Consider the following 11620-nt stretch of genomic DNA (forward strand, 5'->3'; position numbering starts at 1 on the left):
ATTTGCTGTTGCTGTTGCATTGCTGATGATCACATTCATTGGTACCAGGTATGGAATCAAGGGCCTCATGCATACAAGCATGTACACTATCACTGAGCCTCCTCCCTGACCCACACTTCTCTTCCTCTCTTTTCCCCTCCCCCTCCTGCTATCCCTATTCCTCTCCCCTTTTCCCTACTGATTTTGGGTCCATATGCAGAGATACTCAGAGGATATTTTGACTCCACAGTTAGGAATTTTTCCTGGTGATGCAAAGGGATCATATGGGATGCTAGGACCAAACCCAGATCAGCCAAATTTAAGGCAAATGAATCTCACTGACTCCACTGACAGTTACTGTCTCCCTTCCTGTTGCAAAACATGATGTTTGGGGTATACAGGGTGATCTTATGTCTGTTTCTCCACTTTCTGGTACCACTGCCTTATCTGGTACTATTTTGCCTGCTGGTCCTTTGGAGATTATATTTCACTTCATTTATCAATTAGTTGGGCTGGAGCGTTAGCATAGCAGTAGGGTGGTTGCCTTGTGCGCAGCCATCCCGGCCGATCCGGGTTCAATTCCTCCGCCCCTCTCAGAGAGTGGAGAGTATCTCGCCAGCAGGGCAAATCCTGGCAAGGCATCCGTGACGTATTTGATATGCCAAACACAGTAACAACAAGTCTCACAATGGAGACGCTACTGGGCCCGCTTGAGCAAATCGATGAACAATGGGAGGACAGTGACCGGACCATGACTATCAATTAGTTGAAAGCATGGGGAGGATGACAGTCCAGAGTTTCTCCTTTTCCACCATTTTTCTAGATTCTCTCATAATTATGTTTTTAAATGTATCAAAATCAATGGTGTCCTCTTGTCCTAGTAGAATGTTCCACCCTGGCAAGCATAAGATGTGCTGGCTGAAAAAGAAGATTGCCCTTTTTATGATTATTTCAGTTAATGGTTATTCACCATCTTAACTAGTAGTAGCTTTTTCTTCTTGATACATTGGCCAGTGTATTATAAAAAACACTGTTTTTCAGTGGAAAAGTACAATTTTCCTCAAGAGGGTCTATAGTTGGGTTTGGAGAAAACTCTGGAAGGTCTGCACTGAGGGAACACATTAAAATTTTCTATTCTTTTCTAGAGCTGGAAGACTGGTACCCCAATGCACCCAACACTGTTTCTTTTACATTAGGAATAGTAGGTGGTTCTGCCTATCAGTTTTTCCATTTCAGCTGAAAATAATGCTTTTATGTACTGCCACAGGAAAGTACATTTCACTAGAGGAAATCATACTTAACAATAGACATGAAGATTCAAAGGGTCAGCAATTGATGATAGGATAATGTGTGACTGACTTCATAACATGGCTACAGTCAGAAGAATTGTAAACGTGTTATGAAGTGCAAGGTAATAAGCCAGCCACAAAATCAATTTTGAACACCACAGTATATAGAGGAGCCAGCAGCTGAGAAGGGAAAGTAGTAAAGGGACATTAGAAAACTACATGTTGAAAGCTTCATTTGCCTGGTGGAGGGTAGATTCGAGCTTAGTAGTATGAACAATGTCAGAACTATTGAAGTAGATGCTGTTTTATTTTGGTTCCTTTTTTCCTACAAGTACTAAATTATCTTTCTGGATGAGTATTCTAATGTTTGAGAAGTGACTTTTTCTTTTAAAATCAAACTATAGATTCTCTTAGCATGTGCCTGAAGGTTTGAGAGGAGTATTAACAATTTAAGGCCACTAAACAAAATCTAATTTGCAGTGCTGTGATAGAACAAATTAGCCATGAAAATATGTTGACAAGAAAGCAGTAAGACAATAGGGTTTTAGTTGGCCCTAAGGTTGCCAGGAATATGGACAATCTGAAATTTATATAACATTTGTACTGGACATCTGATAGGCCCTACTGGGACAAGTCAGTCTTTCCTTGCTTAATACCCTAGATGATATTTCATGGCCTATAGCTCAGAGTAAAACCCTTCTATATAAAAAGGCAATAAACAGCCTAGGAACTGGGGAGCTTTCTTTAATCTCCCTCTGGCAGCACAAGTAAAGTAAATTGTAGAAACCCAACTTGGAGCCATGCTATTTAGACGTAAAGACAAGGCCCAAATGTTCTTAATTTACTACTAGGGAGCATTCAATCCAGCTGACTATAACACTAGGAATTTAATAAAGAAAAAGCCAGTTATCTAGTCAAACCTCCTGCTGCTTTCTTATAATATCAAAATGAAAATAGGCTTAATTTGGAATTATAGTAATCAAATTCATTACAATATCCAAACATATTTTTTACACTTCCCCCCACCCCTGGATATTCCTACTGATTGAATGAATGAGAAGGGGTAAAATTGCTCACTTATTGAATAGAAATTATTACTCAGGCACTGAGGTATCATTTACCAAACTTCAAAGGTGGCAATTCATAAAACCTTCATTTCAAATGGAAATTGAATGATTAAATTGAGTTATTTATCTAATAGAGAATATTATGTAGTTTTATGTCTAATCTCTTAGTCAAGTCATAAACTCATAAATTCACAGGATTGAGTTAATAATTATCAAAAGATTACTATTGTGTGTTCTTCTACCTATGTTCTGTCAGTTTACCCTGATGTTAGAAGTGTTTTTTGTGTCGTCACGGTCATGGTCCTCCCGTTGTTCATTGATTTGCTCGAGCGGGCCCAGTAACGTCTCCATTGGAGACTTTGTTGTTATTGTGTTTGGCATATCGAATACAACACGGGTAGCTTGTTAGGCTCTGCCGTGTGGGTGAGATACTCTCGGTAGCTTTCCGGGCTCTCCAAGAGGGGCGGAAGAATCGAACTCGGATCAGCCATATTGTCTGCGTGCAAGGCAAACGCCCTACCGCTGTGCTATCGCTCCAGCCCCATATTTGTGCATTTTGAAGGTTGTAATAAGTGAGGTTTCAACAATAGGTAAAGAAAATTCAATCAACATAATCAGGCTGGCTTATTGGGACTATTGGGACTAAAGCAAAGATAACAAATGGATGCTTGTAGAAAACACAGAGATAACATACAGCACAAAATTAGAAGCGCTATGTATATGCTACCATTGAAACTGCACAGGGAATAATAGATGTTGGATAAAAATGTTAAGCATGAAGATGGTGCTTATATATATTGGGAGACACAAAATTTCTTACAGCACATAAAAATTCATCAGTTAAAACAGTGAATAATTAAGGTTAGGGTATTCCCATAGTAAGTTGTTCAAGCATAATATTTTCCCAGAGAACGACATTGATGTTAGAGGATTTTTGATTCATAATTGTTGCTCTTTTTTTTGTTGATGTTTTGATAGACTAGCAGCCCGAAAGTGAAATAGAATATAGACTACAGTTGTTTGGAATTTTGGTAAGGATAATCATTCTTAATTTCTGGGTATTTCTTTAAACTCCTCCTCATCTGTTTAAAGATTAAATTTTGATGATGATGATGATGATAATGATGATGATGATGATGATGATGATGAAAATGATGTGTGTGTGTGTGTGTGTGTGTGTGTGTGTGTGTGTGTGATGGGCTCCACTATTTTTTGTTTGGGATGATTTTACTCTTCAAGTCAGTTGCATGTGATTTTACTCCTCTTTGAAGAGCTAACGTTATCTTTATTTTCAGTTCTTATATTGGGATATATTGATTAGTTATTTGTTCGAAATAAAACTTTCTAAATTCAAACCTGACACTGAATTCTCAAGTTAGAATTCATAAAGAAAGAAGTGATCAGAGGGTGGATCTGCTGAGGTGAATCAGTTAGTACTGATAATCAAATTATCAGTAATCACTAGATTATTTGAGTATGAAATTGGACTAACATTATCTTCTAATTCACTCTGAAAAGCACTGATGTCTAACTGTAGGCCATCACAACATTGATAAAGGGAATATCCCAATGGATCTAAAAAAATCTATAAATTTCCACAGGCTATTTGATTAACAATACAAACTTACACTGTGAAATGATCATATGTGGCAGCAAAAGTATACCCGATTGATATTGCATAGTTGCCTACAGCAATTCATATTATGTACTAAATAAATTAGTCCATGTTTTATTAAATAATAGTGTATATATTACCTTTGTATCTTATTACTGATACATATTGCATAATAGTTTTGAGATTAGGGAGACAATATTCATATTTTTCTAGAAACAAACCAAGGACTGATGATAAAAATAAACTCACACAAGACCACAAAGCAATTAGCTAAAGCTAAATTTAGAACCTAAAATTATCAATTTTTTATGTAAGGAAGAAATGAAGAGGAAGTTATTCTTTGAAAATTATATTTTATAAAGAAAATTTGGGCATTTTTTATAGTAGACACTAGCCACATTTATCTCAATTCAATATTTAATTGCACATTAGCATATTATACTCCTTTTAAAATTATCATTAACTTCTCAGCGTGTGGCATTATGCTTTCTAACTTTAAACTATTTCATTCTTAAAGTTAAAAAAATTGACTAGAGGCAGCATCAATAATATTTAACTGGACACATTTTCAAGTCACTGATGCATTTGATTTTAACATTTTGTCTTATAATCAAAACTATGTACTAACACTTTAACTGTAATGATATTAGATGAATGCATAAGAAGATAAATTGTCCTCAGGTGACCTTTCTAGCATTACAAAGAAGTTATTTTAGAAAGAACTTTTTATATCATAGCTTTCTCAAAGAGATAGTCAGGGAAACATTTGGTATTTACAATAACTAGTATTTCTAAAACTGAATATCCCACATACTATTAAAAAACGTTCTCTCTGAAATTTAAAGAAACCCATAGAATGCTAAATGCAAATCTATTTTAAATAAATAGAATGAATTTTCACTAAGAAAAGCTGTGACATTATTCAGTGGAAAGTAGTGGTAACAAACTTGAACTCTATCTTGTCTAATCTGAACTTGCAAAAGAATAATGTCCCTAGCTCTTACTTTCTTCATTTGAAATCAGATTTGGTTAAATATGATGTACATTCCCCTTAAATTGTAACAATCTATAATTATAAAACTGTGTTTTATAATGGGCTGGAGCGATAGCACAGTGGGTAGGGTATTTGCCTTATGCTACCCATGACGTATTAGATATGCCAAACACAGTAACAAGTCTCACGATGTTACTGGGCCTGCTCGAACAAATTGTTGAACAACAGGAGGACAGTGACAGTGACAGTTTTATAATATTTATTATTTATATTTAACTTTCTTATGAGCTGCACCAAATAAAAGATTTATAGCATTTCTACACAGATTGTGTGAATATATTTCTACATTTTTGCAATATAATTCAGACCTTTGAAAAGTTCATCCATTAATTTCTGGATATTCCTGGGGATGTATTGCATATATTGTGCTTATTACTGAACCTCTGTCATGGATACTCAGCTCCCTTACATTTCTGTATTAGTTGAATGTTACCCTGTCAGGGTACTGTGTTTTGAAATTCCCAAGAGGCCCCTGAGATGCAAAAACACTGCCTTTCTGCAGGTCTCACTGTATCAGAGTAAGATACAAAATGTTTTCTCTTCCTGAGGCTTTATCCAACCCAGTAGCTTGAGCAGTGGATAATGATTGAGACATCCTCTTAATGAAATCAAGAGGGCTTTTTCTGGTATTTTCTGGTATTAAAATCTATGCATAAATCTCCTTAAGAATTCATTTCCCTCTTAACAGATTGTATGTTTTCATTCCTCAGAGGTTGTTGACCTCACACAAAAAAGCAATCTTTACAATGGATATCACATCCCACAATTCTTCCCTTCAGTCTTTTTTAGTAAAAAGGAGAAAGATAACATGGGGAAGAATGCATTCAGATGAGAAGTATCTCATTCCTAGGTCACATTGATTTCCTATAAGAAATCATTTCACCTAAGGTTTGTTTAGTATATTATTTTTTTCCAATCATTTTCTGTGTAGTGTTCAGTTGCTTCATCATCAAGTAGATGCTCATAATGTGACTTTAACTTTAAAAAGTGGTCTATAAGAATCAGGAAATCAGGAAGGTATAATGAAAAAATATGTGATTTGAAGCTTGCCATGTAGGGTTAAATATTACCTCAACCACCTACTGAACTGTAAAATCAGCAATTTGCACTTTGAAGTTTTTCCTCATCTCATAAATGCATACAATAATGCATAATTTGTAATGCTTCATTGAATATTAAATGAGCCAACACATGTAAAATTCAAGTTCAACAATACTTAACAAGTACTATATGAATGATGGGTCTCTTTTTAATCTGAAATTGACTTATTTTTGATTGTCACTAACCTCTACAGTGCAATGATATGCATCATGATGCTGTGTGTACTGAATAAAGTTAAATTCACCTGTTTGGTCCTTAGTTATCTCAGTGGGAAAATGGAGAATTTGGATTCAGTAATTTCTAAAATCTGTTTAAGCTCTAAATCATGATACCATAATTTTGAGTGTTCGCTAATTAAGCAATTATATATTTTTTCTTTGATATCTGTCAAGTTAATTTTTTAAACCATTGTAATCCTTCATTTATTTTCTAATTTCTGACAGAATGAATTAAACATTCAAGGATCTTAGTGAGTTATGTTAAATTAAGCCTACATAATGCCAAGTGTTTGCCTGAAGAAATAAAATCTCTATTATGGTTATCACATGAAGGATCTTATAAATTTGCAGGATTTGTGTGTGTGTGTGTGTGTGGAAGTGATAATTAGTTTTGGTATACCTATCAGGAAACACACTATAAGTTGTTCCTGTACTATTTTTACTGCTCTCTTTATTCCAAAATCAAAGGAAGCTAAAAGAATTCACATTTATATGTGCCAGTTGACTTAAGTTGGGTTAGAATAGCTTATTTTGAAGATAATTATATCACTGTTTTTCATTATTAGATAAATATACCCTTTTCAGTAATTTATTCTTAATAAGAAATTTTAGAAAAGAAATAAACACAGGTTAAGAGTCATATAAGAAACAGACTAAATAACACTAAAGAATTTAAATGATTGATATTATTATAAAATTATCTTATAAAACTTATAGAAGGGGATTATGAGAATAATAAGCATTGTGCAAATATAATTAAAAGTAAAACTTATGTTAGAGAAAAAAGAATTCATAGAACTTGATGCAAACGAAAATTAACTGTCGCTTAGGAACCACTTGAGTAATAAAATCTAAACATTTTATTACTATTTCAGAGATGCTTTTTGGCATATTTAGAAAAAAATACTCTGATTCATAGACCAAATATAAGTTCTTTATTCATCTCTTCAAGCACTAAAGAAAACCAATGCTTATGTTAATATATTTTTCCCTTTCATCTGGCACAACTAAATGACTTTACTATCATTGACATAAAGACAAAGGACAAATAATTTATTTTACTTATAGATTTACTAAAGATCAGATAAAGTGAATAATCATAAATGTAAGAGTACAGAGTAAGAGAAATGTAAACATAAATTACAGAGGAGTTATTTGGTTCACAAAATTTCTCATTTCTCATTCAGAAAAAATTTTGAAAGTTTTTTGCTGTTTTTCACAAAATAAAGTATTGGGGGATTGATCCTAAGGCATAAAATCACTGGGTCATGTGAGAGTGCTTAATTTTCTGAGGAATTTCCACATTATTTTCTACAGAAACTGGACCAGTTGATATTCCCACTGATAGTGAATGAAGTTTCGTTTCACTACATCCTCAACAATGCTGGTGTTTCCCACCTTTTCGATATATGCCATTCTCACTGGTGTGATATGATACCTCATTATAAATTTTATTTGCATTTCCCTAATAATTGTTGAGCACTTCTTTATATGACTATTGGACACCCATGTGTCTTCTTTGGAGAAGCGTCTATTCATTTCTTCTCCCCATATAACTTTGATATTAACTCTACTTGAAGCACTGTGTTTTAATTGAATTACCATGAGATACAGATAAAGCTTTCATGTTTGAGTTTCAGTCACACAATGATCGAACAGCCATCCCTCCACCAGTGTACCTTTTCTACCACCAATGTCCCTAGTATCCTTCCCCCCATCCCAACCCCTACCCCTGCCTCTATAGCAGACAATTTCCCTCTTTATCTCTACTTTTAGGCATTTTGGTATGTAATACAGGTGCTAAGAGGCCATCATGTTTGCTCTTTTCAGCACACATCTCCCATCCCACGTGATCCTTCCAACCATCATTGACTTAGTGATCCCTTCTATATCCCAGCTGCCTTCTTCCTCAGCTCATGAGGCAGGCTTCCAACCATGGATCAATCTTCCTGGACTTTGTCTCTACTGTCCTTGGGCAATAGTCTCATTCTATGTTATTTTATATTCTAAAAATATCTTCTCCCCATTCTTTAATATAATTATTTTTTTGCTAGTGGTGGTGGGCTTTGTGAGTGCTTCATATAACTTTGATATTAACTCCACTTGAAGCACTATGTGAAAATATTTCCTCCGACTCAGTCAGGTGTAATGATTTTAGCCTTTCTTTGGTCATACAAAGCCATTTAAATTTGATGTTGTCTCATTTACATTTGTTTTAGGTTTTGTTGTTGTTGTTTTTGTTGTTGTGGTTTTGTCTATCCAATGAAGTCAGTCTTGTGTGTTGTACCTTTTTCTTCTCCAGTATATTATGTGGTTTATGGTCTAATATAAGGGTTACTATTCCACTCAGAACTAACCTTTTTGAATGATGTTAAGTAGCACTGTAGCACTGTCCTCCCATTGTTTATCGAGTTGCTCTAGCAGGCACCAGTACTGTCTCCATTGTGAGACTTGTTATTGTTTTTGGCATATCTAATACGCCATGCCAGGCTCTGCTGTGTGGGCGGGATACTCTTGGTAGCTTGCCTGACTCTCTGAGAGGGACAGAGGAATTGAACACAGGTCAGCCATATGCATGCAAAAGCCCTACCTGCTGTGCTATCGCTCTACCTGATGTTAAGTAGGAGTTTAATTTAATATTTTTGCATTTGGCTATTCAATTTTCCTGTACCATTCATTGAAGAGGCAATAGTTATTCTATGAACTCTACTTCTTTGTCATAGGTTGTCTTTACCTGTGAAGGTTTATCTTTCAACTCTCAATTTTGTTCCATTTGCCTGAGAGTTTATGTTCCAGTATCACACACTTTTGATTACTACAGCTATATAGTATAATTTAGGCCGAAAATGCAATATATTCAATATTATGTTTTCTCAAAATTGCTTTTATTATTTCATATAAATTTGTTAGAATGTTTTCTAAGTTCTTTTAGAATGTAATCTGACCTTTTGTTTTCACTGAATCTGTATAATGTTTTGGATAGGACAGTTATGTTGACTATGTAAATTCTTCCTAGTTCATGAACAGGCTATGATTTTCCTTTTGTTTGTATCCTTTTCTATTTGCTTCACCAATGAGTTATAGTTTTTAATGTGTGAGTTTTTCACATCATTTGTTACATCGATGTCTAGATATTTGATATTTTTGAACACTATTTAGTTGCGGTTCTCTTTTTTATTACTTTTATTTTTCATTATTTGCACATGGAAATGCATTAGGAAGGTGTAATCACTAATGAGCTGAAGCACTTGCAACCCCCAAAATACCAGATTACACTGGTGCTGATCAGTGGAAAACCAAGGAAGAGAAGAATGACAAACCCATCAGAGCTCTGAATGAGGAGGATATTGCCTTACTGAAAACTTATGGTCAGAGCATTTTCTGCAGAAAGATCAAGCAGATCAAAGATGACATTCAACAACTCCTCAAGAAAATGAATGATTTTACTCATATTAAAGAGTCTGACACTAGCCTGGCCCCACCTACCTTTTGGAATCTTGCTGCAAATATGTGAACACTCCAGAGTGGAATACATTTGGTGGTTTCAAGGTCTACAAATATAATGAATGCTAATTCGGAAGACTCCAAATATGTTATCAGTGTGAATCAGCTTGCTTGTGGTGGGTCTAAGTGATTAGGTGGCACATACTGACATTAAAGAAGGAATGAGATTTGGTGTAAAGATCAGTAAGTATCAAATTCATGTTCCACTGCCTCCTAAGATTGACCCAACAGTTATTCTGATGCAGGTGGAGGAAAATCCTGATGTCACATACAGTAATGTGGGTGGCTATAAGGATCAATTTGAGAAGCTTCAAGGAGTAGTTGAAATCCCGCTACTGCATCCAGAGAGCTTTGCAAACCTTGGTACTGAGCCTCCTGTGGGTGTGCTGCTTTTCGGTCCACCAGGCACAGGTAAAACCCTCTGTGCTTGGGCCTTTGCTAATAGCACTAAAAATTGCTTCATTTGTATTATAGGATCTGAACTCATACAGAAGTATACTGATGAGGGGGTTACAATCGTTCGTGAGCTCTTTGAAATGGCCCGAATGTAAAAAGCCCGTCTTTTTTTTTTTTATTAAATGAAATCAATGCTATTGGAAGGGCTCATTTTGATGGTGGTACTGAAGTTGACAAAGAAATACAAAGAAATATGTTGGAAATGATTGTTCAGCTGGATGGTTTTGATCCTCTAGACAACATTCAGGTGCTGATGGCCACTAATAGGCCTGATGCACATTAAATGCAGCACTGATAAGAATAGGGAGATTGGATAGAAAGATTAAATTTAGCTTACACGATCAAGAAGGTTGAATTCATATTTTTAAGATTCATGCTCATACAATGAGTGTCAAAAGAGATATCATGTTTGAATTGTTAGCACAACAGTGTCCAAATAGCTCTGGTGCTGAAATTAGAAGTGTCTACACAGAAGCTGGCATATTTGCCATCTGAGCTCAATGAAAATTTGCTATTGAGAAGGATTTCTTGGAAGCTGTAAATAAGGACAATAAATCTTATGCAAAACTCTAAGCTACGTCCGGCTACATAACACACAACTGAGTCACCAAATCATCATGGAAATACCTCTTCGAATTGGAATTTTAATCTGATGTAGACATTTCAATAAACCTTTTGCACATAGAATTTCAAAATCAAAATGAAATAGTGTATTCATTTTGTAATATTATGTTTTGCTGTATTAGTTTATTATTCCTGAGTTTTCCTGTGGAGTCTTTAGGGTTTTGTATGTATACTATGTCATTTAGAAATAATATTAGTTTACCTTCTTCTTGGGTCGGAGCAATAGCACAGCGGTAGTGCGTTTGACTTGTGCGCAACTGGCCCGGCCAAGCCAGCTTTGATTCCTCCGCCCCTCTCAGAGAGCCCGGCAAGCTACTGAGAGTATTTCGCCTGCATGGAAAAGCCTGGAAAGCTAACCCGTGATGTATTCAATATGTCAAACACAGTTAACAATAAGTCTCATGATGGAGACGTTATGGGGCCCACTTGAGCAAATCAATGAACAACAGGAGGACCGAGACCCTGACCTTCTTCTTTAAAAAATTGAATGTTTTGAAGCAGTGGTACAGCGTGTAGAGCATTTGCCTTGCACATAGCTGACCCATTTTTGATTCCTGAGATTCCATTTGGTCTCCTAAACTAAACACTGCCTGGAGTAATTCCAGAGCACAGGGCCAGGTATCCCCTGAATATTGCCAGGTGTGAAAGGAAGGAAGGAGGGAAGGAAGAAGGAAGGGAGGGAGAGAGGGAAGGAGGGACGGAGGGAAGAGAAG

General features: G+C 35.6%; 1 pseudogene; it reads left to right on the forward strand.

The window, feature by feature from the left end:
* LOC130027673 (26S proteasome regulatory subunit 7-like) overlaps positions 1 to 10886 on the forward strand; it is a 68564-nt pseudogene extending 57678 nt beyond the window's left edge.
* Positions 10887 to 11620: the final 734 nt, after the last annotated feature.

The sequence above is a fragment of the Sorex fumeus genome, unplaced genomic scaffold (genome assembly GCF_029834395.1).
Source record: "Sorex fumeus unplaced genomic scaffold, SorFum_2.1 ptg000037l, whole genome shotgun sequence".
Lineage (NCBI taxonomy): Eukaryota > Metazoa > Chordata > Mammalia > Eulipotyphla > Soricidae > Sorex > Sorex fumeus.